Source organism: Triturus cristatus, chromosome 10 (genome assembly GCF_964204655.1).
Source record: "Triturus cristatus chromosome 10, aTriCri1.1, whole genome shotgun sequence".
NCBI classification, from domain to species: Eukaryota; Metazoa; Chordata; class Amphibia; order Caudata; family Salamandridae; genus Triturus; species Triturus cristatus.
Genome location: NC_140593.1, coordinates 847254189 through 847273814, shown reverse-complemented (window position 1 = coordinate 847273814; position 19626 = coordinate 847254189). Strand labels below are relative to the sequence as shown.

General features: G+C 47.2%; 28 non-coding genes across 28 annotated transcripts; all 28 read right to left on the bottom strand.

Moving 5' to 3' along the window:
- Positions 1–694: 694 nt before the first annotated feature.
- Positions 695–806, bottom strand: TRNAL-CAA (transfer RNA leucine (anticodon CAA)). Its single transcript has 2 exons — positions 769–806; positions 695–740 (listed from the first exon to the last, which is right to left on the bottom strand). It is a non-coding gene; the product is annotated as a tRNA-Leu (tRNA).
- Positions 807–1540: 734 nt separating this feature from the next.
- On the bottom strand, positions 1541–1612 carry TRNAP-AGG (transfer RNA proline (anticodon AGG)). The gene has a single exon. It is a non-coding gene; the product is annotated as a tRNA-Pro (tRNA).
- A 441-nt stretch (positions 1613–2053) lies between these two features.
- Positions 2054–2126, bottom strand: TRNAV-UAC (transfer RNA valine (anticodon UAC)). Its single transcript has one exon. It is a non-coding gene; the product is annotated as a tRNA-Val (tRNA).
- Positions 2127–2511: 385 nt separating this feature from the next.
- On the bottom strand, positions 2512–2583 carry TRNAP-CGG (transfer RNA proline (anticodon CGG)). Its single transcript has one exon. It is a non-coding gene; the product is annotated as a tRNA-Pro (tRNA).
- Positions 2584–3520: 937 nt separating this feature from the next.
- Positions 3521–3632, bottom strand: TRNAL-CAA (transfer RNA leucine (anticodon CAA)). Its single transcript has 2 exons — positions 3595–3632; positions 3521–3566 (listed from the first exon to the last, which is right to left on the bottom strand). It is a non-coding gene; the product is annotated as a tRNA-Leu (tRNA).
- Positions 3633–4366: 734 nt separating this feature from the next.
- On the bottom strand, positions 4367–4438 carry TRNAP-AGG (transfer RNA proline (anticodon AGG)). Its single transcript has one exon. It is a non-coding gene; the product is annotated as a tRNA-Pro (tRNA).
- A 441-nt stretch (positions 4439–4879) lies between these two features.
- TRNAV-UAC (transfer RNA valine (anticodon UAC)) lies at positions 4880–4952 on the bottom strand. The gene has a single exon. It is a non-coding gene; the product is annotated as a tRNA-Val (tRNA).
- A 385-nt stretch (positions 4953–5337) lies between these two features.
- On the bottom strand, positions 5338–5409 carry TRNAP-CGG (transfer RNA proline (anticodon CGG)). Its single transcript has one exon. It is a non-coding gene; the product is annotated as a tRNA-Pro (tRNA).
- A 1783-nt stretch (positions 5410–7192) lies between these two features.
- TRNAP-AGG (transfer RNA proline (anticodon AGG)) lies at positions 7193–7264 on the bottom strand. Its single transcript has one exon. It is a non-coding gene; the product is annotated as a tRNA-Pro (tRNA).
- A 441-nt stretch (positions 7265–7705) lies between these two features.
- TRNAV-UAC (transfer RNA valine (anticodon UAC)) lies at positions 7706–7778 on the bottom strand. The gene has a single exon. It is a non-coding gene; the product is annotated as a tRNA-Val (tRNA).
- Positions 7779–8163: 385 nt separating this feature from the next.
- On the bottom strand, positions 8164–8235 carry TRNAP-CGG (transfer RNA proline (anticodon CGG)). The gene has a single exon. It is a non-coding gene; the product is annotated as a tRNA-Pro (tRNA).
- Positions 8236–9172: 937 nt separating this feature from the next.
- On the bottom strand, positions 9173–9284 carry TRNAL-CAA (transfer RNA leucine (anticodon CAA)). Its single transcript has 2 exons — positions 9247–9284; positions 9173–9218 (listed from the first exon to the last, which is right to left on the bottom strand). It is a non-coding gene; the product is annotated as a tRNA-Leu (tRNA).
- Positions 9285–10018: 734 nt separating this feature from the next.
- Positions 10019–10090, bottom strand: TRNAP-AGG (transfer RNA proline (anticodon AGG)). The gene has a single exon. It is a non-coding gene; the product is annotated as a tRNA-Pro (tRNA).
- Positions 10091–10531: 441 nt separating this feature from the next.
- Positions 10532–10604, bottom strand: TRNAV-UAC (transfer RNA valine (anticodon UAC)). The gene has a single exon. It is a non-coding gene; the product is annotated as a tRNA-Val (tRNA).
- A 387-nt stretch (positions 10605–10991) lies between these two features.
- Positions 10992–11063, bottom strand: TRNAP-CGG (transfer RNA proline (anticodon CGG)). The gene has a single exon. It is a non-coding gene; the product is annotated as a tRNA-Pro (tRNA).
- Positions 11064–12000: 937 nt separating this feature from the next.
- TRNAL-CAA (transfer RNA leucine (anticodon CAA)) lies at positions 12001–12112 on the bottom strand. Its single transcript has 2 exons — positions 12075–12112; positions 12001–12046 (listed from the first exon to the last, which is right to left on the bottom strand). It is a non-coding gene; the product is annotated as a tRNA-Leu (tRNA).
- A 734-nt stretch (positions 12113–12846) lies between these two features.
- TRNAP-AGG (transfer RNA proline (anticodon AGG)) lies at positions 12847–12918 on the bottom strand. The gene has a single exon. It is a non-coding gene; the product is annotated as a tRNA-Pro (tRNA).
- A 441-nt stretch (positions 12919–13359) lies between these two features.
- Positions 13360–13432, bottom strand: TRNAV-UAC (transfer RNA valine (anticodon UAC)). The gene has a single exon. It is a non-coding gene; the product is annotated as a tRNA-Val (tRNA).
- A 385-nt stretch (positions 13433–13817) lies between these two features.
- Positions 13818–13889, bottom strand: TRNAP-CGG (transfer RNA proline (anticodon CGG)). Its single transcript has one exon. It is a non-coding gene; the product is annotated as a tRNA-Pro (tRNA).
- A 937-nt stretch (positions 13890–14826) lies between these two features.
- TRNAL-CAA (transfer RNA leucine (anticodon CAA)) lies at positions 14827–14938 on the bottom strand. Its single transcript has 2 exons — positions 14901–14938; positions 14827–14872 (listed from the first exon to the last, which is right to left on the bottom strand). It is a non-coding gene; the product is annotated as a tRNA-Leu (tRNA).
- A 288-nt stretch (positions 14939–15226) lies between these two features.
- Positions 15227–15299, bottom strand: TRNAV-AAC (transfer RNA valine (anticodon AAC)). The gene has a single exon. It is a non-coding gene; the product is annotated as a tRNA-Val (tRNA).
- Positions 15300–15685: 386 nt separating this feature from the next.
- TRNAP-AGG (transfer RNA proline (anticodon AGG)) lies at positions 15686–15757 on the bottom strand. Its single transcript has one exon. It is a non-coding gene; the product is annotated as a tRNA-Pro (tRNA).
- A 441-nt stretch (positions 15758–16198) lies between these two features.
- Positions 16199–16271, bottom strand: TRNAV-UAC (transfer RNA valine (anticodon UAC)). Its single transcript has one exon. It is a non-coding gene; the product is annotated as a tRNA-Val (tRNA).
- Positions 16272–16656: 385 nt separating this feature from the next.
- On the bottom strand, positions 16657–16728 carry TRNAP-CGG (transfer RNA proline (anticodon CGG)). The gene has a single exon. It is a non-coding gene; the product is annotated as a tRNA-Pro (tRNA).
- Positions 16729–17665: 937 nt separating this feature from the next.
- Positions 17666–17777, bottom strand: TRNAL-CAA (transfer RNA leucine (anticodon CAA)). The gene is made up of 2 exons: positions 17740–17777; positions 17666–17711 (listed from the first exon to the last, which is right to left on the bottom strand). It is a non-coding gene; the product is annotated as a tRNA-Leu (tRNA).
- A 734-nt stretch (positions 17778–18511) lies between these two features.
- On the bottom strand, positions 18512–18583 carry TRNAP-AGG (transfer RNA proline (anticodon AGG)). The gene has a single exon. It is a non-coding gene; the product is annotated as a tRNA-Pro (tRNA).
- Positions 18584–19024: 441 nt separating this feature from the next.
- On the bottom strand, positions 19025–19097 carry TRNAV-UAC (transfer RNA valine (anticodon UAC)). The gene has a single exon. It is a non-coding gene; the product is annotated as a tRNA-Val (tRNA).
- A 385-nt stretch (positions 19098–19482) lies between these two features.
- On the bottom strand, positions 19483–19554 carry TRNAP-CGG (transfer RNA proline (anticodon CGG)). Its single transcript has one exon. It is a non-coding gene; the product is annotated as a tRNA-Pro (tRNA).
- Positions 19555–19626: the final 72 nt, after the last annotated feature.

The window sequence follows — 19626 nt, the reverse complement described above, 5'->3', positions numbered from 1 at the left end:
TTACCCCATAGACTTCCACCCCAGATGCAAGGGAGGGCCTGCCAATTCTTGCTCCTAATACAGAGGCATTTGATTCTTGGATTCAAACACGCTCACTCAGCGCTCGATCAGGCTCGATCAGGCGAGATTTATATGAGTGGCTCGCAGGACTGAAACACTCACCTGGGAGCCCCAGGGTGGCTGAATTCCCAGTATGGCCATTGTTGGGCAAGTCACCTCCTTTCCTCCTGCCTCAATCTAGAATTGGCTGCAAATCACAAGATAGAGTTCAATGTCCGTGTGTACTGCCTACTCCCAGCTACCTCTCTGTCTTCCTTATGTAAATTAAAATTCGCAAGGGGGGACCAATGACAATCTGCTCCTCCCACATAACCAGGAAGCCCTGTTGAACATGTCTGCCTGTGTTGTTGCAGGGACAGTGCCTTCTCCGCCCAAAAGGTGGCAGGAGAGCCTCACAACAAAGATGGGATCAACTGCTTAATGAGAAACCAGCACGGCAGTTTGTGTGATGGAGTGCAAATTTAACGGAAGGTGTGCCTGAGGTGTCCCTTCCAGGAATACATGGAATTGTGATTGAGGGACCAGCCTGATCGTTGGTGGATTTCTCGTCATATGTTACAGGTCCGTGCAAAGATTGTGGTGTGTGGGGAATGCACTGCAAAAAACAGGACGATTTAAGGGTGTAAAAGAAACCTGTCAGAAGTGGGATTTGAACCCACGCCTCCATGAGGAGACCAGAAGTCTCAGTTGCACTGAAGATCAAGCTCTCTTGAGTCTGGCGCCTTAGACCACTCGGCCATCCTGACAGCCCTGGGTGTGCACAGATCTGACTCTTCTGACTGCACCTGCCAATGTTTGCACTTACAACGTTCACAGCAATGTCACAAGTGTAAAGACCCCACAATACAACATGGCATGACAAAAAAAAAGCTAGGCACAAGAGCGACCACTGATGGATGCGGATTAATTTGTTTCGTCTTGCAAAAGTAAAGGAAGTTTCCCACGGCTCGCTGGGTTCAAGGACCGCCTCTTCTTAAGCTTGCATTGAGATAATAAGGTTTTAGAGGGTGCACATAAAAGCAGCTCATGCACAGTCTCGAACCGGGGACCTTTCGCGTGTTAGGCGAACGTGATGACCACTACACTACAGAAACTCACTTGCTGTGTTTTACTGTTAGAGCAAGGTTCCTCTCAAGGATTCTCTCTACTTCTATTCTGCTGTATCAGCAGCCACTCAGAAAGCGAGGAGCAAGTGTGAAAACTGCAGAGATATCAGCCAACATGCTTGCAATTAGACGTATTAAAAATTGACTTATGCAGGCATCGACAGACAAATATCTGATGCCTAAATGCCAGCAAGTACACCTTGGGAAAGCATCACCTGGGACACACACAGACTAAGCATGAAGGCAGAAAAAGCATGGTGATCCATGTTTCTTCTGAGGTTCAAAATATTTTGTGCAACAATGCGGCGAGTGTAATGAGAAATAGTCAGGCATTGTGAGTTTTGAGTAGGATTCGTATGTTTACCTCTGAAAAAGGGCTCGTCCGGGATTTGAACCCGGGACCTCTCGCACCCTAAGCGAGAATCATACCCCTAGACCAACGAGCCGAGGCACACAAGAGTCGCCTTTCGCACCGGCTCCGGGGGTTATTGGCAGCGAGTTAGTGAATGCTTCACCCAAAGCAAGCAACTGCACATGCTGCTCTCTTCTGCAATATGGTTGCTGTCTTTTCCATGGCCGTCATCGAACAAGAAATGAAAATGCCTCTATCCTTCAGACATTTTGTTTGTTCTAGGTGTATGCTCTCGGTGAGGTCAATAAAACCATTTCTGCTCTCATGCCTTGCTTTCATGAAGTAGGCCCAACCTTCAGTACACAAGGACGTGCAAACGAATAGCGCAAACTATCGTCACTTCTCTTTTTGAGCTGTCACTGATGCCCCTGGAGAACAGTACATCACGCTGGTGAGGGATAGACAGCTTCCATTATCTCAGCTTTCCTATAAGTTGAGAGAGTAAATGCAAACTGTGTGAAAAACAGAAAGCTGCTGTTTCTGCCCGGTCTCGAACCAGGGACCTTTCGCGTGTAAAGCGAACGTGATAACCACTACACTACAGAAACAGACACGCTTGCACGAATCTTCTTGGCATGTAGTGGGCTGGAATGCACAGACCAAGGGCCAATGTCCATGAAGCTCAAAGTTGGACCCTCCTTACCCGATCTCTTTCTTTGGAAGAAAGGAACGAGGACCACTTTTATTCCAAAAGGCGATTTTAAAACCATACCTGAAATCACACTAGAAAAACACTTTGCATTTAATTTTCCTACACTGATGGTCCACCCCAGAAAAGCAGTTGCAAAGAAGTCCGGCACTGAAATTCTATACGCCAAAAGTGGGAAATAGCGTAGAGGGAAAGGAACTTTCTCACCATACACGGCGTCTTATAGCATTGAAAAGAAGAAATGGCCCTATATAATAAGCAGCCTAAAAATAATTCCACAGCATGGGCTCGTCCGGGATTTGAACCCGGGACCTCTCGCACCCGAAGCGAGAATCATACCCCTAGACCAACGAGCCTGATTCCCCAGTCGGCATTTTAAGCAATTTCTGATGCGTCTTTCAGAAACAAAGCAGGGCTATTTGGCTGCTCTCTCTCTATGTGAACCACACAAAGTCATGTTTTCTCTCAAGGTGTTGTTTTTTTCACTCTTGCAAGGAAGGGATCACTCGATATCCTAGCTGCCAGAGAGCAGAAAAAAGGCGCTGATGAGAACTGCAGGCACTTTCTGGCACTTGTACTCCTCTGCAAGTCCTGGACACTTACCCCATAGACTTCCACCCCAGATGCAAGGGAGGGCCTGCCAATTCTTGCTCCTAAGACAGAGGCATTTGATTCTTGGATTCAAACACGCTCACTCAGCGCTCGATCAGGCTCGATCAGGCGAGATTTATATGAGTGGCTCGCAGGACTGAAACACTCACTTGGGAGCCCCAGGGTGGCTGAATTCCCAGTATGGCCATTGTTGGGCAAATCACCTCCTTTCCTCCTGCCTCAATCTAGAATTGGCTGCAAATCACAAGATAGAGTTCAATGTCCGTGTGTACTGCCTACTCCCAGCTACCTCTCTGTCTTCCTTATGTAAATTAAAATTCGCAAGGGGGGACCAATGACAATCTGCTCCTCCCACATAACCAGGAAGCCCTGTTGAACATGTCTGCCTGTGTTGTTGCAGGGACAGTGCCTTCTCCGCCCAAAAGGTGGCAGGAGAGCCTCACAACAAAGATGGGATCAACTGCTTAATGAGAAACCAGCACGGCAGTTTGTGTGATGGAGTGCAAATTTAACGGAAGGTGTGCCTGAGGTGTCCCTTCCAGGAATACATGGAATTGTGATTGAGGGACCAGCCTGATCGTTGGTGGATTTCTCGTCATATGTTACAGGTCCGTGCAAAGATTGTGGTGTGTGGGGAATGCACTGCAAAAAACAGGACGATTTAAGGGTGTAAAAGAAACCTGTCAGAAGTGGGATTTGAACCCACGCCTCCATGAGGAGACCAGAAGTCTCAGTTGCACTGAAGATCAAGCTCTCTTGAGTCTGGCGCCTTAGACCACTCGGCCATCCTGACAGCCCTGGGTGTGCACAGATCTGACTCTTCTGACTGCACCTGCCAATGTTTGCACTTACAACGTTCACAGCAATGTCACAAGTGTAAAGACCCCACAATACAACATGGCATGACAAAAAAAAAGCTAGGCACAAGAGCGACCACTGATGGATGCGGATTAATTTGTTTCATCTTGCAAAAGTAAAGGAAGTTTCCCACGGCTCGCTGGGTTCAAGGACCGCCTCTTCTTAAGCTTGCATTGAGATAATAAGGTTTTAGAGGGTGCACATAAAAGCAGCTCATGCACAGTCTCGAACCGGGGACCTTTCGCGTGTTAGGCGAACGTGATGACCACTACACTACAGAAACTCACTTGCTGTGTTTTACTGTTAGAGCAAGGTTCCTCTCAAGGATTCTCTCTACTTCTATTCTGCTGTATCAGCAGCCACTCAGAAAGCGAGGAGCAAGTGTGAAAACTGCAGAGATATCAGCCAACATGCTTGCAATTAGACGTATTAAAAATTGACTTATGCAGGCATCGACAGACAAATATCTGATGCCTAAATGCCAGCAAGTACACCTTGGGAAAGCATCACCTGGGACACACACAGACTAAGCATGAAGGCAGAAAAAGCATGGTGATCCATGTTTCTTCTGAGGTTCAAAATATTTTGTGCAACAATGCGGCGAGTGTAATGAGAAATAGTCAGGCATTGTGAGTTTTGAGTAGGATTCGTATGTTTACCTCTGAAAAAGGGCTCGTCCGGGATTTGAACCCGGGACCTCTCGCACCCTAAGCGAGAATCATACCCTTAGACCAACGAGCCGAGGCACACAAGAGTCGCCTTTCGCACCGGCTCCGGGGGTTATTGGCAGCGAGTTAGTGAATGCTTCACCCAAAGCAAGCAACTGCACATGCTGCTCTCTTCTGCAATATGGTTGCTGTCTTTTCCATGGCCGTCATCGAACAAGAAATGAAAATGCCTCTATCCTTCAGACATTTTGTTTGTTCTAGGTGTATGCTCTCGGTGAGGTCAATAAAACCATTTCTGCTCTCATGCCTTGCTTTCATGAAGTAGGCCCAACCTTCAGTACACAAGGACGTGCAAACGAATAGCGCAAACTATCGTCACTTCTCTTTTTGAGCTGTCACTGATGCCCCTGGAGCACAGTACATCACGCTGGTGAGGGATAGACAGCTTCCATTATCTCAGCTTTCCTATAAGTTGAGAGAGTAAATGCAAACTGTGTGAAAAACAGAAAGCTGCTGTTTCTGCCCGGTCTCGAACCAGGGACCTTTCGCGTGTAAAGCGAACGTGATAACCACTACACTACAGAAACAGACACGCTTGCACGAATCTTCTTGGCATGTAGTGGGCTGGAATGCACAGACCAAGGGCCAATGTCCATGAAGCTCAAAGTTGGACCCTCCTTACCCGATCTCTTTCTTTGGAAGAAAGGAACGAGGACCACTTTTATTCCAAAAGGCGATTTTAAAACCATACCTGAAATCACACTAGAAAAACACTTTGCATTTAATTTTCCTACACTGATGGTCCACCCCAGAAAAGCAGTTGCAAAGAAGTCCGGCACTGAAATTCTATACGCCAAAAGTGGGAAATAGCGTAGAGGGAAAGGAACTTTCTCACCATACACGGCGTCTTATAGCATTGAAAAGAAGAAATGGCCCTATATAATAAGCAGCCTAAAAATAATTCCACAGCATGGGCTCGTCCGGGATTTGAACCCGGGACCTCTCGCACCCGAAGCGAGAATCATACCCCTAGACCAACGAGCCTGATTCCCCAGTCGGCATTTTAAGCAATTTCTGATGCGTCTTTCAGAAACAAAGCAGGGCTATTTGGCTGCTCTCTCTCTATGTGAACCACACAAAGTCATGTTTTCTCTCAAGGTGTTGTTTTTTTCACTCTTGCAAGGAAGGGATCAGTCGATATCCTAGCTGCCAGAGAGCAGAAAAAAGGCGCTGATGAGAACTGCAGGCACTTTCTGGCACTTGTACTCCTCTGCAAGTCCTGGACACTTACCCCATAGACTTCCACCCCAGATGCAAGGGAGGGCCTGCCAATTCTTGCTCCTAAGACAGAGGCATTTGATTCTTGGATTCAAACACGCTCACTCAGCGCTCGATCAGGCTCGATCAGGCGAGATTTATATGAGTGGCTCGCAGGACTGAAACACTCACCTGGGAGCCCCAGGGTGGCTGAATTCCCAGTATGGCCATTGTTGGGCAAATCACCTCCTTTCCTCCTGCCTCAATCTAGAATTGGCTGCAAATCACAAGATAGAGTTCAATGTCCGTGTGTACTGCCTACTCCCAGCTACCTCTCTGTCTTCCTTATGTAAATTAAAATTCGCAAGGGGGGACCAATGACAATCTGCTCCTCCCACATAACCAGGAAGCCCTGTTGAACATGTCTGCCTGTGTTGTTGCAGGGACAGTGCCTTCTCCGCCCAAAAGGTGGCAGGAGAGCCTCACAACAAAGATGGGATCAACTGCTTAATGAGAAACCAGCACGGCAGTTTGTGTGATGGAGTGCAAATTTAACGGAAGGTGTGCCTGAGGTGTCCCTTCCAGGAATACATGGAATTGTGATTGAGGGACCAGCCTGATCGTTGGTGGATTTCTCGTCATATGTTACAGGTCCGTGCAAAGATTGTGGTGTGTGGGGAATGCACTGCAAAAAACAGGACGATTTAAGGGTGTAAAAGAAACCAGTCAGAAGTGGGATTTGAACCCACGCCTCCATGAGGAGACCAGAAGTCTCAGTTGCACTGAAGATCAAGCTCTCTTGAGTCTGGCGCCTTAGACCACTCGGCCATCCTGACAGCCCTGGGTGTGCACAGATCTGACTCTTCTGACTGCACCTGCCAATGTTTGCACTTACAACGTTCACAGCAATGTCACAAGTGTAAAGACCCCACAATACAACATGGCATGACAAAAAAAAAGCTAGGCACAAGAGCGACCACTGATGGATGCGGATTAATTTGTTTCGTCTTGCAAAAGTAAAGGAAGTTTCCCACGGCTCGCTGGGTTCAAGGACCGCCTCTTCTTAAGCTTGCATTGAGATAATAAGGTTTTAGAGGGTGCACATAAAAGCAGCTCATGCACAGTCTCGAACCGGGGACCTTTCGCGTGTTAGGCGAACGTGATGACCACTACACTACAGAAACTCACTTGCTGTGTTTTACTGTTAGAGCAAGGTTCCTCTCAAGGATTCTCTCTACTTCTATTCTGCTGTATCAGCAGCCACTCAGAAAGCGAGGAGCAAGTGTGAAAACTGCAGAGATATCAGCCAACATGCTTGCAATTAGACGTATTAAAAATTTACTTATGCAGGCATCGACAGACAAATATCTGATGCCTAAATGCCAGCAAGTACACCTTGGGAAAGCATAACCTGGGACACACACAGACTAAGCATGAAGGCAGAAAAAGCATGGTGATCCATGTTTCTTCTGAGGTTCAAAATATTTTGTGCAACAATGCGGCGAGTGTAATGAGAAATAGTCAGGCATTGTGAGTTTTGAGTAGGATTCGTATGTTTACCTCTGAAAAAGGGCTCGTCCGGGATTTGAACCCGGGACCTCTCGCACCCTAAGCGAGAATCATACCCCTAGACCAACGAGCCGAGGCACACAAGAGTCACCTTTCGCACCGGCTCCGGGGGTTATTGGCAGCGAGTTAGTGAATGCTTCACCCAAAGCAAGCAACTGCACATGCTGCTCTCTTCTGCAATATGGTTGCTGTCTTTTCCATGGCCGTCATCGAACAAGAAATGAAAATGCCTCTATCCTTCAGACATTTTGTTTGTTCTAGGTGTATGCTCTCGGTGAGGTCAATAAAACCATTTCTGCTCTCATGCCTTGCTTTCATGAAGTAGGCCCAACCTTCAGTACACAAGGACGTGCAAACGAATAGCGCAAACTATCGTCACTTCTCTTTTTGAGCTGTCACTGATGCCCCTGGAGCACAGTACATCACGCTGGTGAGGGATAGACAGCTTCCATTATCTCAGCTTTCCTATAAGTTGAGAGAGTAAATGCAAACTGTGTGAAAAACAGAAAGCTGCTGTTTCTGCCCGGTCTCGAACCAGGGACCTTTCGCGTGTAAAGCGAACGTGATAACCACTACACTACAGAAACAGACACGCTTGCACGAATCTTCTTGGCATGTAGTGGGCTGGAATGCACAGACCAAGGGCCAATGTCCATGAAGCTCAAAGTTGGACCCTCCTTACCCGATCTCTTTCTTTGGAAGAAAGGAACGAGGACCACTTTTATTCCAAAAGGCGATTTTAAAACCATACCTGAAATCACACTAGAAAAACACTTTGCATTTAATTTTCCTACACTGATGGTCCACCCCAGAAAAGCAGTTGCAAAGAAGTCCGGCACTGAAATTCTATACGCCAAAAGTGGGAAATAGCGTAGAGGGAAAGGAACTTTCTCACCATACACGGCGTCTTATAGCATTGAAAAGAAGAAATGGCCCTATATAATAAGCAGCCTAAAAATAATTCCACAGCATGGGCTCGTCCGGGATTTGAACCCGGGACCTCTCGCACCCGAAGCGAGAATCATACCCCTAGACCAACGAGCCTGATTCCCCAGTCGGCATTTTAAGCAATTTCTGATGCGTCTTTCAGAAACAAAGCAGGGCTATTTGGCTGCTCTCTCTCTATGTGAACCACACAAAGTCATGTTTTCTCTCAAGGTGTTGTTTTTTTCACTCTTGCAAGGAAGGGATCAGTCGATATCCTAGCTGCCAGAGAGCAGAAAAAAGGCGCTGATGAGAACTGCAGGCACTTTCTGGCACTTGTACTCCTCTGCAAGTCCTGGACACTTACCCCATAGACTTCCACCCCAGATGCAAGGGAGGGCCTGCCAATTCTTGCTCCTAAGACAGAGGCATTTGATTCTTGGATTAAAACACGCTCACTCAGCGCTCGATCAGGCTCGATCAGGCGAGATTTATATGAGTGGCTCGCAGGACTGAAACACTCACCTGGGAGCCCCAGGGTGGCTGAATTCCCAGTATGGCCATTGTTGGGCAAATCACCTCCTTTCCTCCTGCCTCAATCTAGAATTGGCTGCAAATCACAAGATAGAGTTCAATGTCCGTGTGTACTGCCTACTCCCAGCTACCTCTCTGTCTTCCTTATGTAAATTAAAATTCGCAAGGGGGGACCAATGACAATCTGCTCCTCCCACATAACCAGGAAGCCCTGTTGAACATGTCTGCCTGTGTTGTTGCAGGGACAGTGCCTTCTCCGCCCAAAAGGTGGCAGGAGAGCCTCACAACAAAGATGGGATCAACTGCTTAATGAGAAACCAGCACGGCAGTTTGTGTGATGGAGTGCAAATTTAACGGAAGGTGTGCCTGAGGTGTCCCTTCCAGGAATACATGGAATTGTGATTGAGGGACCAGCCTGATCGTTGGTGGATTTCTCGTCATATGTTACAGGTCCGTGCAAAGATTGTGGTGTGTGGGGAATGCACTGCAAAAAACAGGACGATTTAAGGGTGTAAAAGAAACCTGTCAGAAGTGGGATTTGAACCCACGCCTCCATGAGGAGACCAGAAGTCTCAGTTGCACTGAAGATCAAGCTCTCTTGAGTCTGGCGCCTTAGACCACTCGGCCATCCTGACAGCCCTGGGTGTGCACAGATCTGACTCTTCTGACTGCACCTGCCAATGTTTGCACTTACAACGTTCACAGCAATGTCACAAGTGTAAAGACCCCACAATACAACATGGCATGACAAAAAAAAAGCTAGGCACAAGAGCGACCACTGATGGATGCGGATTAATTTGTTTCGTCTTGCAAAAGTAAAGGAAGTTTCCCACGGCTCGCTGGGTTCAAGGACCGCCTCTTCTTAAGCTTGCATTGAGATAATAAGGTTTTAGAGGGTGCACATAAAAGCAGCTCATGCACAGTCTCGAACCGGGGACCTTTCGCGTGTTAGGCGAACGTGATGACCACTACACTACAGAAACTCACTTGCTGTGTTTTACTGTTAGAGCAAGGTTCCTCTCAAGGATTCTCTCTACTTCTATTCTGCTGTATCAGCAGCCACTCAGAAAGCGAGGAGCAAGTGTGAAAACTGCAGAGATATCAGCCAACATGCTTGCAATTAGACGTATTAAAAATTGACTTATGCAGGCATCGACAGACAAATATCTGATGCCTAAATGCCAGCAAGTACACCTTGGGAAAGCATCACCTGGGACACACACAGACTAAGCATGAAGGCAGAAAAAGCATGGTGATCCATGTTTCTTCTGAGGTTCAAAATATTTTGTGCAACAATGCGGCGAGTGTAATGAGAAATAGTCAGGCATTGTGAGTTTTGAGTAGGATTCGTATGTTTACCTCTGAAAAAGGGCTCGTCCGGGATTTGAACCCGGGACCTCTCGCACCCTAAGCGAGAATCATACCCCTAGACCAACGAGCCGAGGCACACAAGAGTCGCCTTTCGCACCGGCTCCGGGGGTTATTGGCAGCGAGTTAGTGAATGCTTCACCCAAAGCAAGCAACTGCACATGCTGCTCTCTTCTGCAATATGGTTGCTGTCTTTTCCATGGCCGTCATCGAACAAGAAATGAAAATGCCTCTATCCTTCAGACATTTTGTTTGTTCTAGGTGTATGCTCTCGGTGAGGTCAATAAAACCATTTCTGCTCTCATGCCTTGCTTTCATGAAGTAGGCCCAACCTTCAGTACACAAGGACGTGCAAAAGAATAGCGCAAACTATCGTCACTTCTCTTTTTGAGCTGTCACTGATGCCCCTGGAGCACAGTACATCACGCTGGTGAGGGATAGACAGCTTCCATTATCTCAGCTTTCCTATAAGTTGAGAGAGTAAATGCAAACTGTGTGAAAAACAGAAAGCTGCTGTTTCTGCCCGGTCTCGAACCAGGGACCTTTCGCGTGTAAAGCGAACGTGATAACCACTACACTACAGAAACAGACACGCTTGCACGAATCTTCTTGGCATGTAGTGGGCTGGAATGCACAGACCAAGGGCCAATGTCCATGAAGCTCAAAGTTGGACCCTCCTTACCCGATCTCTTTCTTTGGAAGAAAGGAACGAGGACCACTTTTATTCCAAAAGGCGATTTTAAAACCATACCTGAAATCACACTAGAAAAACACTTTGCATTTAATTTTCCTACACTGATGGTCCACCCCAGAAAAGCAGTTGCAAAGAAGTCCGGCACTGAAATTCTATACGCCAAAAGTGGGAAATAGCGTATAGAGGGAAAGGAACTTTCTCACCATACACGGCGTCTTATAGCATTGAAAAGAAGAAATGGCCCTATATAATAAGCAGCCTAAAAATAATTCCACAGCATGGGCTCGTCCGGGATTTGAACCCGGGACCTCTCGCACCCGAAGCGAGAATCATACCCCTAGACCAACGAGCCTGATTCCCCAGGCGGCATTTTAAGCAATTTCTGATGCGTCTTTCAGAAACAAAGCAGGGCTATCTGGCTGCTCTCTCTCTATGTGAACCACACAAAGTCATGTTTTCTCTCAAGGTGTTGTTTTTTTCACTCTTGCAAGGAAGGGATCAGTCGATATCCTAGCTGCCAGAGAGCAGAAAAAAGGCGCTGATGAGAACTGCAGGCACTTTCTGGCACTTGTACTCCTCTGCAAGTCCTGGACACTTACCCCATAGACTTCCACCCCAGATGCAAGGGAGGGCCTGCCAATTCTTGCTCCTAAGACAGAGGCATTTGATTCTTGGATTCAAACACGCTCACTCAGCGCTCGATCAGGCTCGATCAGGCGAGATTTATATGAGTGGCTCGCAGGACTGAAACACTCACCTGGGAGCCCCAGGGTGGCTGAATTCCCAGTATGGCCATTGTTGGGCAAATCACCTCCTTTCCTCCTGCCTCAATCTAGAATTGGCTGCAAATCACAAGATAGAGTTCAATGTCCGTGTGTACTGCCTACTCCCAGCTACCTCTCTGTCTTCCTTATGTAAATTAAAATTCGCAAGGGGGGACCAATGACAATCTGCTCCTCCCACATAACCAGGAAGCCCTGTTGAACATGTCTGCCTGTGTTGTTGCAGGGACAGTGCCTTCTCCGCCCAAAAGGTGGCAGGAGAGCCTCACAACAAAGATGGGATCAACTGCTTAATGAGAAACCAGCACGGCAGTTTGTGTGATGGAGTGCAAATTTAACGGAAGGTGTGCCTGAGGTGTCCCTTCCAGGAATACATGGAATTGTGATTGAGGGACCAGCCTGATCGTTGGTGGATTTCTCGTCATATGTTACAGGTCCGTGCAAAGATTGTGGTGTGTGGGGAATGCACTGCAAAAAACAGGACGATTTAAGGGTGTAAAAGAAACCTGTCAGAAGTGGGATTTGAACCCACGCCTCCATGAGGAGACCAGAAGTCTCAGTTGCACTGAAGATCAAGCTCTCTTGAGTCTGGCGCCTTAGACCACTCGGCCATCCTGACAGCCCTGGGTGTGCACAGATCTGACTCTTCTGACTGCACCTGCCAATGTTTGCACTTACAACGTTCACAGCAATGTCACAAGTGTAAAGACCCCACAATACAACATGGCATGACAAAAAAAAAGCTAGGCACAAGAGCGACCACTGATGGATGCGGATTAATTTGTTTCGTCTTGCAAAAGTAAAGGAAGTTTCCCACGGCTCGCTGGGTTCAAGGACCGCCTCTTCTTAAGCTTGCATTGAGATAATAAGGTTTTAGAGGGTGCACATAAAAGCAGCTCATGCACAGTCTCGAACCGGGGACCTTTCGCGTGTTAGGCGAACGTGATGACCACTACACTACAGAAACTCACTTGCTGTGTTTTACTGTTAGAGCAAGGTTCCTCTCAAGGATTCTCTCTACTTCTATTCTGCTGTATCAGCAGCCACTCAGAAAGCGAGGAGCAAGTGTGAAAACTGCAGAGATATCAGCCAACATGCTTGCAATTAGACGTATTAAAAATTGACTTATGCAGGCATCGACAGACAAATATCTGATGCCTAAATGCCAGCAAGTACACCTTGGGAAAGCATCACCTGGGACACACACAGACTAAGCATGAAGGCAGAAAAAGCATGGTGATCCATGTTTCTTCTGAGGTTCAAAATATTTTGTGCAACAATGCGGCGAGTGTAATGAGAAATAGTCAGGCATTGTGAGTTTTGAGTAGGATTCGTATGTTTACCTCTGAAAAAGGGCTCGTCCGGGATTTGAACCCAGGACCTCTCGCACCCTAAGCGAGAATCATACCCCTAGACCAACGAGCCGAGGCACACAAGAGTCGCCTTTCGCACCGGCTCCGGGGGTTATTGGCAGCGAGTTAGTGAATGCTTCACCCAAAGCAAGCAACTGCACATGCTGCTCTCTTCTGCAATATGGTTGCTGTCTTTTCCATGGCCGTCATCGAACAAGAAATGAAAATGCCTCTATCCTTCAGACATTTTGTTTGTTCTAGGTGTATGCTCTCGGTGAGGTCAATAAAACCATTTCTGCTCTCATGCCTTGCTTTCATGAAGTAGGCCCAACCTTCAGTACACAAGGACGTGCAAACGAATAGCGCAAACTATCGTCACTTCTCTTTTTGAGCTGTCACTGATGCCCCTGGAGCACAGTACATCACGCTGGTGAGGGATAGACAGCTTCCATTATCTCAGCTTTCCTATAAGTTGAGAGAGTAAATGCAAACTGTGTGAAAAACAGAAAGCTGCTGTTTCTGCCCGGTCTCGAACCAGGGACCTTTCGCGTGTAAAGCGAACGTGATAACCACTACACTACAGAAACAGACACGCTTGCACGAATCTTCTTGGCATGTAGTGGGCTGGAATGCACAGACCAAGGGCCAATGTCCATGAAGCTCAAAGTTGGACCCTCCTTACCCGATCTCTTTCTTTGGAAGAAAGGAACGAGGACCACTTTTATTCCAAAAGGCGATTTTAAAACCATACCTGAAATCACACTAGAAAAACACTTTGCATTTAATTTTCCTACACTGATGGTCCACCCCAGAAAAGCAGTTGCAAAGAAGTCCGGCACTGAAATTCTATACGCCAAAAGTGGGAAATAGCGTAGAGGGAAAGGAACTTTCTCACCATACACGGCGTCTTATAGCATTGAAAAGAAGAAATGGCCCTATATAATAAGCAGCCTAAAAATAATTCCACAGCATGGGCTCGTCCGGGATTTGAACCCGGGACCTCTCGCACCCGAAGCGAGAATCATACCCCTAGACCAACGAGCCTGATTCCCCAGTCGGCATTTTAAGCAATTTCTGATGCGTCTTTCAGAAACAAAGCAGGGCTATTTGGCTGCTCTCTCTCTATGTGAACCACACAAAGTCATGTTTTCTCTCAAGGTGTTGTTTTTTTCACTCTTGCAAGGAAGGGATCAGTCGATATCCTAGCTGCCAGAGAGCAGAAAAAAGGCGCTGATGAGAACTGCAGGCACTTTCTGGCACTTGTACTCCTCTGCAAGTCCTGGACACTTACCCCATAGACTTCCACCCCAGATGCAAGGGAGGGCCTGCCAATTCTTGCTCCTAAGACAGAGGCATTTGATTCTTGGATTCAAACACGCTCACTCAGCGCTCGATCAGGCTCGATCAGGCGAGATTTATATGAGTGGCTCGCAGGACTGAAACACTCACCTGGGAGCCCCAGGGTGGCTGAATTCCCAGTATGGCCATTGTTGGGCAAATCACCTCCTTTCCTCCTGCCTCAATCTAGAATTGGCTGCAAATCACAAGATAGAGTTCAATGTCCGTGTGTACTGCCTACTCCCAGCTACCTCTCTGTCTTCCTTATGTAAATTAAAATTCGCAAGGGGGGACCAATGACAATCTGCTCCTCCCACATAACCAGGAAGCCCTGTTGAACATGTCTGCCTGTGTTGTTGCAGGGACAGTGCCTTCTCCGCCCAAAAGGTGGCAGGAGAGCCTCACAACAAAGATGGGATCAACTGCTTAATGAGAAACCAGCACGGCAGTTTGTGTGATGGAGTGCAAATTTAACGGAAGGTGTGCCTGAGGTGTCCCTTCCAGGAATACATGGAATTGTGATTGAGGGACCAGCCTGATCGTTGGTGGATTTCTCGTCATATGTTACAGGTCCGTGCAAAGATTGTGGTGTGTGGGGAATGCACTGCAAAAAACAGGACGATTTAAGGGTGTAAAAGAAACCTGTCAGAAGTGGGATTTGAACCCACGCCTCCATGAGGAGACCAGAAGTCTCAGTTGCACTGAAGATCAAGCTCTCTTGAGTCTGGCGCCTTAGACCACTCGGCCATCCTGACAGCCCTGGGTGTGCACAGATCTGACTCTTCTGACTGCACCTGCCAATGTTTGCACTTACAACGTTCACAGCAATGTCACAAGTGTAAAGACCCCACAATACAACATGGCATGACAAAAAAAAAGCTAGGCACAAGAGCGACCACTGATGGATGCGGATTAATTTGTTTCGTCTTGCAAAAGTAAAGGAAGTTTCCCACGGCTCGCTGGGTTCAAGGACCGCCTCTTCTTAAGCTTGCATTGAGATAATAAGGTTTTAGAGGGTGCACATAAAAGCAGCTCATGCACAGTGTTTCTGCCCGGTCTCGAACCGGGGACCTTTCGCGTGTTAGGCGAACGTGATGACCACTACACTACAGAAACTCACTTGCTGTGTTTTACTGTTAGAGCAAGGTTCCTCTCAAGGATTCTCTCTACTTCTATTCTGCTGTATCAGCAGCCACTCAGAAAGCGAGGAGCAAGTGTGAAAACTGCAGAGATATCAGCCAACATGCTTGCAATTAGACGTATTAAAAATTGACTTATGCAGGCATCGACAGACAAATATCTGATGCCTAAATGCCAGCAAGTACACCTTGGGAAAGCATCACCTGGGACACACACAGACTAAGCATGAAGGCAGAAAAAGCATGGTGATCCATGTTTCTTCTGAGGTTCAAAATATTTTGTGCAACAATGCGGCGAGTGTAATGAGAAATAGTCAGGCATTGTGAGTTTTGAGTAGGATTCGTATGTTTACCTCTGAAAAAGGGCTCGTCCGGGATTTGAACCCGGGACCTCTCACACCCTAAGCGAGAATCATACCCCTAGACCAACGAGCCGAGGCACACAAGAGTCGCCTTTCGCACCGGCTCCGGGGGTTATTGGCAGCGAGTTAGTGAATGCTTCACCCAAAGCAAGCAACTGCACATGCTGCTCTCTTCTGCAATATGGTTGCTGTCTTTTCCATGGCCGTCATCGAACAAGAAATGAAAATGCCTCTATCCTTCAGACATTTTGTTTGTTCTAGGTGTATGCTCTCGGTGAGGTCAATAAAACCATTTCTGCTCTCATGCCTTGCTTTCATGAAGTAGGCCCAACCTTCAGTACACAAGGACGTGCAAACGAATAGCGCAAACTATCGTCACTTCTCTTTTTGAGCTGTCACTGATGCCCCTGGAGCACAGTACATCACGCTGGTGAGGGATAGACAGCTTCCATTATCTCAGCTTTCCTATAAGTTGAGAGAGTAAATGCAAACTGTGTGAAAAACAGAAAGCTGCTGTTTCTGCCCGGTCTCGAACCAGGGACCTTTCGCGTGTAAAGCGAACGTGATAACCACTACACTACAGAAACAGACACGCTTGCACGAATCTTCTTGGCATGTAGTGGGCTGGAATGCACAGACCAAGGGCCAATGTCCATGAAGCTCAAAGTTGGACCCTCCTTACCCGATCTCTTTCTTTGGAAGAAAGGAACGAGGACCACTTTTATTCCAAAAGGCGATTTTAAAACCATACCTGAAATCACACTAGAAAAACACTTTGCATTTAATTTTCCTACACTGATGGTCCACCCCAGAAAAGCAGTTGCAAAGAAGTCCGGCACTGAAATTCTATACGCCAAAAGTGGGAAATAGCGTAGAGGGAAAGGAACTTTCTCACCATACACGGCGTCTTATAGCATTGAAAAGAAGAAATGGCCCTATATAATAAGCAGCCTAAAAATAATTCCACAGCATGGGCTCGTCCGGGATTTGAACCCGGGACCTCTCGCACCCGAAGCGAGAATCATACCCCTAGACCAACGAGCCTGATTCCCCAGTCGGCATTTTAAGCAATTTCTGATGCGTCTTTCAGAAACAAAGCAGGGCTATTTGGCTGCTCTCTCTCTATGTGAACCACACAAAGTCATGTTTTCTCTCAAGGTGTTGTTTTTTTCACTCTTGCAAGGAAGGGATCAGTCGATATCCTAGCTGCCAGAGAGCAGAAAAAAGGCGCTGATGAGAACTGCAGGCACTTTCTGGCACTTGTACTCCTCTGCAAGTCCTGGACACTTACCCCATAGACTTCCACCCCAGATGCAAGGGAGGGCCTGCCAATTCTTGCTCCTAAGACAGAGGCATTTGATTCTTGGATTCAAACACGCTCACTCAGCGCTCGATCAGGCTCGATCAGGCGAGATTTATATGAGTGGCTCGCAGGACTGAAACACTCACCTGGGAGCCCCAGGGTGGCTGAATTCCCAGTATGGCCATTGTTGGGCAAATCACCTCCTTTCCTCCTGCCTCAATCTAGAATTGGCTGCAAATCACAAGATAGAGTTCAATGTCCGTGTGTACTGCCTACTCCCAGCTACCTCTCTGTCTTCCTTATGTAAATTAAAATTCGCAAGGGGGGACCAATGACAATCTGCTCCTCCCACATAACCAGGAAGCCCTGTTGAACATGTCTGCCTGTGTTGTTGCAGGGACAGTGCCTTCTCCGCCCAAAAGGTGGCAGGAGAGGCTCACAACAAAGATGGGATCAACTGCTTAATGAGAAACCAGCACGGCAGTTTGTGTGATGGAGTGCAAATTTAACGGAAGGTGTGCCTGAGGTGTCCCTTCCAGGAATACATGGAATTGTGATTGAGGGACCAGCCTGATCGTTGGTGGATTTCTCGTCATATGTTACAGGTCCGTGCAAAGATTGTGGTGTGTGGGGAATGCACTGCAAAAAACAGGACGATTTAAGGGTGTAAAAGAAACCTGTCAGAAGTGGGATTTGAACCCACGCCTCCATGAGGAGACCAGAAGTCTCAGTTGCACTGAAGATCAAGCTCTCTTGAGTCTGGCGCCTTAGACCACTCGGCCATCCTGACAGCCCTGGGTGTGCACAGATCTGACTCTTCTGACTGCACCTGCCAATGTTTGCACTTACAACGTTCACAGCAATGTCACAAGTGTAAAGACCCCACAATACAACATGGCATGACAAAAAAAAAGCTAGGCACAAGAGCGACCACTGATGGATGCGGATTAATTTGTTTCGTCTTGCAAAAGTAAAGGAAGTTTCCCACGGCTCGCTGGGTTCAAGGACCGCCTCTTCTTAAGCTTGCATTGAGATAATAAGGTTTTAGAGGGTGCACATAAAAGCAGCTCATGCACAGTCTCGAACCGGGGACCTTTCGCGTGTTAGGCGAACGTGATGACCACTACACTACAGAAACTCACTTGCTGTGTTTTACTGTTAGAGCAAGGTTCCTCTCAAGGATTCTCTCTACTTCTATTCTGCTGTATCAGCAGCCACTCAGAAAGCGAGGAGCAAGTGTGAAAACTGCAGAGATATCAGCCAACATGCTTGCAATTAGACGTATTAAAAATTGACTTATGCAGGCATCGACAGACAAATATCTGATGCCTAAATGCCAGCAAGTACACCTTGGGAAAGCATCACCTGGGACACACACAGACTAAGCATGAAGGCAGAAAAAGCATGGTGATCCATGTTTCTTCTGAGGTTCAAAATATTTTGTGCAACAATGCGGCGAGTGTAATGAGAAATAGTCAGGCATTGTGAGTTTTGAGTAGGATTCGTATGTTTACCTCTGAAAAAGGGCTCGTCCGGGATTTGAACCCAGGACCTCTCGCACCCTAAGCGAGAATCATACCCCTAGACCAACGAGCCGAGGCACACAAGAGTCGCCTTTCGCACCGGCTCCGGGGGTTATTGGCAGCGAGTTAGTGAATGCTTCACCCAAAGCAAGCAACTGCACATGCTGCTCTCTTCTGCAATATGGTTGCTGTCTTTTCCATGGCCGTCATCGAACAAGAAATGAAAATGCCTCTATCCTTCAGACATTTTGTTTGTTCTAGGTGTATGCTCTCGGTGAGGTCAATAAAACCATTTCTGCTCTCATGCCTTGCTTTCATGAAGTAGGCCCAACCTTCAGTACACAAGGACGTGCAAACGAATAGCGCAAACTATCGTCACTTCTCTTTTTGAGCTGTCACTGATGCCCCTGGAGCACAGTACATCACGCTGGTGAGGGATAGACAGCTTCCATTATCTCAGCTTTCCTATAAGTTGAGAGAGTAAATGCAAACTGTGTGAAAAACAGAAAGCTGCTGTTTCTGCCCGGTCTCGAACCAGGGACCTTTCGCGTGTAAAGCGAACGTGATAACCACTACACTACAGAAACAGACACGCTTGCACGAATCTTCTTGGCATGTAGTGGGCTGGAATGCACAGACCAAGGGCCAATGTCCATGAAGCTCAAAGTTGGACCCTCCTTACCCGATCTCTTTCTTTGGAAGAAAGGAACGAGGACCACTTTTATTCCAAAAGGCGATTTTAAAACCATACCTGAAATCACACTAGAAAAACACTTTGCATTTAATTTTCCTACACTGATGGTCCACCCCAGAAAAGCAGTTGCAAAGAAGTCCGGCACTGAAATTCTATACGCCAAAAGTGGGAAATAGCGTAGAGGGAAAGGAACTTTCTCACCATACACGGCGTCTTATAGCATTGAAAAGAAGAAATGGCCCTATATAATAAGCAGCCTAAAAATAATTCCACAGCATGGGCTCGTCCGGGATTTGAACCCGGGACCTCTCGCACCCGAAGCGAGAATCATACCCCTAGACCAACGAGCCTGATTCCCCAGTCGGCATTTTAAGCAATTTCTGATGCGTCTTTCAGAAACAAAGCAGGGCTATTTGGCTGCT